At 52.2% G+C, this 5,153-nt stretch overlaps 1 long non-coding RNA gene across 4 annotated transcripts in view; it reads right to left on the bottom strand.

The window, feature by feature from the left end:
* Window positions 1-1,895: 1,895 nt before the first annotated feature.
* LOC145716706 (uncharacterized) overlaps window positions 1,896-5,153 on the bottom strand; it is a 4,761-nt gene continuing 1,503 nt past the window's right edge. Inside the window, exons 1-5 of one of the 4 annotated variants that reach the window (XR_014139504.1) lie at window positions 4,864-5,147; window positions 4,557-4,731; window positions 3,950-4,088; window positions 2,812-3,073; window positions 1,896-2,708 (exon numbers count right to left, since the gene is read on the bottom strand). This is a non-coding gene — a long non-coding RNA (uncharacterized LOC145716706). Of the gene's footprint in view, window positions 2,709-2,811; window positions 3,085-3,949; window positions 4,732-4,863; window positions 5,148-5,153 lie in introns of those variants that run through there. The other 3 variants (XR_014139502.1, XR_014139503.1, XR_014139501.1) reach the window with 3 other exon arrangements.

Here is a 5,153-nt window from a genome sequence, read left to right as displayed (position 1 = left end):
GTTCACTTCACAATATACCCTGGGAATCAAGCCATATCAGTTCATAGAAACTTTCCTGTTTCTTTTTTTTTTTTTTTTTAAGATTTTACTTATTTATTTGAGAGAGAGCACAAAGCGGGAAGAGAGGCAGAGGGAGAGGGAGAAGCAGACTCCCCACTGAGCAGAGAGCCCGACGTGGGGCTCGATCCCAGGACCCTGAGATCATGACCCGAGCTGAAGGCAGATGCTTAACCGACCGAGCCACCCAGGCACCCCGAAACTTTCCTGTTTCTTTACGGCTGCATAGGGGATGGGGATATACCATCCTGAGATATACCAGAATTAATTCAACCAGTCTCTGATGGTTGGACATTGAGCGTATTCCAATACTTTGCTATTACCAAGTAATAGCTCAGTGAATAACTTTGTACACAGATGATCGCACATTTGTGAAGATGTACCTCAAATGTTGACTTTAGCCACTGGGGTATGGATGTGGTCTGAGACCGTGTGTGTGTGTGTGTGTGTGTGTGTGTGTGTGTACAAGGAAGGAAGAAAATGTGATGTGTGACTCCCACGGAGGGGTGGCTTAATGTGTCTGCAATAGATGGTCTTATCTGTTGAAAACAAAAGAACACCTTAATAATCTGCTCTGGGCATGAAAAGCGTGGCTCCCAAGGCTTGGCAGGAATCAGAGAAACAAAGATACAAGTGGCATTGTCTAAGAAATAAACACAATCCTGGGGTGGGAGTGGGGAGAAGACATAAAAAGGCACTAAGAGTACAGTGGAGGTTCAGCCTTCTGGAAACACAGTAGCCAGAGGCAAGCTGTGTGCATTATAAACACCCCCGCCAACCACAGCCCTCACGCACGCCCATGGCACACACGGAGCCCAGGCCACGGAATCTCAAAGAACAGGGTGACCTCAGCTGCTCCCTCTGTTTCAACAGAAAAATTACTTACACCCACTCTGCATAAGCTACATTTTGTTCATATCCTAAAAGTTACCTCATCCAACAATGCAGTACCATGCCCATGTTTCAAAGGATGTTTGGGGGACTCACACAGAGGCTCTCACAGGGCAGGGGGTCAGAATGGACACTGGAGCACGGGACTCAGGCAGAGGTTTCCGCAGGGGCCCCAGCAGGACGACAGACGAGCAGCCTGCTCATGTCAGAGAACATGCGGGACCCTCAGAATGATGGAGCCCTTGGAGGCCCCCCGGCAGCAGGAGCTGCCTTCGTCGAGCCTCCAGCTGTGCCCCTAGGGGGGACGCGGGCTTGCAAACTACCCAAAGATGGCTTGTCTGCGCTGCATCTTGTATCCTAGCAACTAGAATGGTGCTCTGCTCAGCATAAGCCCTCCTGAGCCAGCATGGAGCTGCCCTCCCACCCAAGCCCCTACAGGTGGCCGAGAAGACATGCTTTCAGTAAAGAGGTTGTCCACAACACCGTCACAAACTAGAGACCCCAAACACCACAAGTAAGTGGGACTTACATGGAAGGAGGGAAACCATAGCCCAAAAGGACAAGGAATGGAACCCAAGTTGAGGTGGCCCATGTTCGAGTCAGGAGGTGTCGGGTACAAGGCGGGAGCTGGAGCACCGACAGGGTGATCCGTGGAGATCTTAGGGGCAGACACACTCACTCACACATACATATGCAGATGTGAGAGTGCAGTCAACACCTACTCCCATAGAGAATTCCATGAGCTCACAGAATACGAGCTGTAGCAGAGGGCTAAACCCTTTGGTATTAATATGAACAGACCAGAAAGTAACCTTCTGTAAAACCAGGTTGCCGCCTACTGTCAAAGTACATTTGGTGTCTCAAAACAGTCATATTTGTGCAATATATGAGCTAGGAAAAAGTACATCCATACACACACAGGTAAATACAGAAATTAGAGAAATAACTTCAGGGGGTGTTCGCTCCTTTCTTATCTTGCCCGTATGAGACTGCTTTTATTTTGCAAAGTTTGGTTCATGGTTTTAGTGACGAGCAACAGAGGCAAATGTGGGAAAGAGACCCTTCTAATTACTAAGGAAATCGCTGTACTAATATTTTCACGAGGCATGTTGAGAAATAAACCAAATCCAGAGGGACAGGATGGGGTGGGAAGCAGCTTTCAGGTGCTGTCAGTCAACCCAAATCATCATGTCTCAGTCAGCTTTTGCTGCATAGCAAACCTCTCCAAAACTTAATGGTTTAAAACAAGGATCACTTATCAGTTCAGGATTCCGTGGCCAGCAGTTCCTCTGGGGCAGCTGAGATTCTCTGACTGGCCGCAGGCTCACTCCCGCATCAACGGTCAGCTGTCATCTGCTATGGAGCCGGCAGGGCTGAACACTGCCCCTCAAAATATCGGGTCCTCATCCCTGTAAATGTTGCCTTCTATGGAAAAGCGACCTTTGTGGATGACTAAATTGAGTCTTGAGACGGGGGACTGTCCTGGATTTCGCAGGTGGGCCCTAAATGCTTCCACGAGTGTCCTCACAGGGAGGGCCAGAGGGAGGCTCGGGACAGAGCAGAGGAGGGGCTGTAAGAGGGCAGCGTGGAGATCAGCCTGGCCTGGGCTTACTCACATGCTGCTGCACAGCAGGGGAAGGCGTTTCAAGCCCCTGCTTGGAGCGTGTTTCCTCATGTCTCGTTGGCCAGAGAAGTCATGTGGACGAGGCCGGAGTCCACGGCTGGAAGGGAGCAGTGGAAGCAGGAGCAAAGGGGCGGGCCTGCAGGGTGGGAAGGATTGGTAACGGCTCGGAAATCTGCCACTTACCCGCTCCTTCAGCCCCAAAGGCCAGGCAAACAGACTTCCAACACTAAAATCCCCACCTTAAAATGCCTCCAGGGCCCCCAGGGACTCTTCCTGCTTCTTGGGAGAATTTTCCACTCTGCAGGTTGCCATTCTTGGTCTCTTCTGGCTGCCATCACAAGTATAGCATAGACTGGGGGCTTCAATAAGACACGTATTCCTCACCATCTGCAGGAGCCCGAAGATTCAGTCTGTGGGGAGGGCCGCTTCCTGCTTCGGGCACCCATCTTCCCGCTATGTCTCCGAGTGGCAGACGGGCACAGGACCTCCCAGCGGCATCTTCTGTAAGGGCACTAATCCCCATTAGTGTCTGCACCCTCATGACCACATCCCTCCCAAAGGTCCCGTCTTTTAATACCATCACACTAGGGGGGGCTAGGGTTTCAACATGAACTTTGGGAGGACAGAATTCAGCCCCTGACATAAAATTCATGTCCTTCCTACATGCAAATGCACTCACTGCATCCCAACAGCCCCAGAGTCCTAAAGCACTCCAGCTCCTACTTTGAAGTCGGACCTGAGGTAGCAGATTCCTCTCCAGCTGGGAACCTCTGAAACCAGACAAATCATGTGCTTCCCAGATACAATGATGGGACACATTCCCACTCCAAAGGGGAGAAATAGCAAAGAAGAAAGGGGAGAGTGATCCCAAGTAAGTCCAACCACAAGACAAACTCCACAAGATCTAAGGCTTAAGAATAATCCTCTTTAGGGCGCCTGGGTGGCTCAGTTGGTTGAGCAACTGCCTTCGGCTCAGGTCATGATCCTGGAGTCCCGGGATCGAGTCCCGCATCGGGCTCCCTGCTCAGCAGGGAGTCTGCTTCTCCCTCTCCCGCTCCCCCCTCTTGTGCTCGCTCTCTCTCTCAAATAAATTAATAAAATCTTAAAAAAAAAAAAAAAAGAATAATCCTCTTTAGCGCAGTGCTCTGCCTCGCAAGGTGGTAACATCACCCCTACGGTTCCATGGGATGGCCCACGGCAGCTCTCCGGGCCTGGGCTCCTGTGCCCAGGCTCCAGGCAGCTCTGTCCTTCCAAACCTGGGCAGAGGTTTCATGCACCCTGAGCCCGTGCACCCTGCACACTGGCAGAGAGGGCACCGCACCTCCCAGAGCGGAGGCCACCACAGCCCATACCACACCAGGGCCCCGCAGAGCCAACCTGGGGCAGCAGAGGAGTGGCGCCGGGCAGCACCTGCCGAGGTCCCACAGGCACCAGTGGCCCCTCCTTTGATGGGAATGGCAGCTCCATTGATCTCTGAACTGCTTCTTCCATTGTCTCGGAGAGTAGCTCCCAGCTTCTGTGCAGACAGCTGACCCATACTGACCTTGTCAGTCACTTGGCCACACTCTAGTGCTCTCATTTTTTGCAATATGGATAGGCTGAGACTTTTCCAAATCTTTAAGTTCTGCTTTCTTTCTGCTTAATGATTTCATGTCTCTCTTCTTACATTTTGTCATAAGCAGCCAGGAGCAGGCAAACCACACCTTCAACAGTTTGCTTGAAAAGGGCTTCAGCCAAGTATCCAATTCCATCCCTTGCAAGTCCTACCTTCAATAAATCACTAGGCTATGAACCCAACTGAGCCTCGTTCTTTGCCCTTTGTAACAAGATGGCCCCTCCCCACGTAGCCCCTAATGTGCTCCCATGTCCGTCAGAGGCCATCAGAGTGGCCCTCTCACCCACATTTCCTCCAACATCCCGGTCAGGATTACCCAGCGACTCCTCTGGATTAGAGCTCTACAGCCCTCCTCCTTCCCTTCCGCACCCTCAACAGAGTCACCACTGCAGGTCCATGCACAGCAGGGCGCTTTTTCTAGCTCCTCAGAGTGCCTCCAGCTTCTGCCCGTCACCCGGTTCCAAAGCCAGTCCCCGTTTTCTAGGTGTTTGTGAGAGTAGCAGCACCCCACTGCTCTGCGCCGATTTCCGTCTTCATCCATTTGCTGCTGGAACAAAACAGCATGGACTGGGTGGCTTGTAAACAACAGAAACTTATTCCTCCCACTCTGCAAACTGTGCCTCCTGCTCCCCACGGAGGTCTTACCACTGCCCCTACACTCCACACTCATTCCTACCTCAGGAACTTCCCACATGCCATGCCTCTGATCTCAGCATCCTCTGGGTCTTCCTGTGCTCCACCTCTGCCACTCCACATCCGCTCACATGCCACCTGTGGAAAAGCACCCCCTGGCGCACCCCCAGCCCCTACCCACTCACCACTGTCTCAGCTGGCCTCATCCGTGCTTTACTGCACTGCGTCTCTCCCCTGCCAGGCCCCAGCTACAGGAGGAAGCGTCCTTCTCATCGTGTCACCAGCTGTGTCCCCGGCAGCCGGGGCACAGCAGCTCAACATTCATCAAATGAA

This window comes from Leptonychotes weddellii, chromosome 1 (genome assembly GCF_054177405.1).
Source record: "Leptonychotes weddellii isolate Sample4059 chromosome 1, ASM5417740v2, whole genome shotgun sequence".
In the NCBI taxonomy this organism is placed as follows: Eukaryota; Metazoa; Chordata; class Mammalia; order Carnivora; family Phocidae; genus Leptonychotes; species Leptonychotes weddellii.
This window is presented reverse-complemented; position numbering and strand designations above follow the sequence as displayed.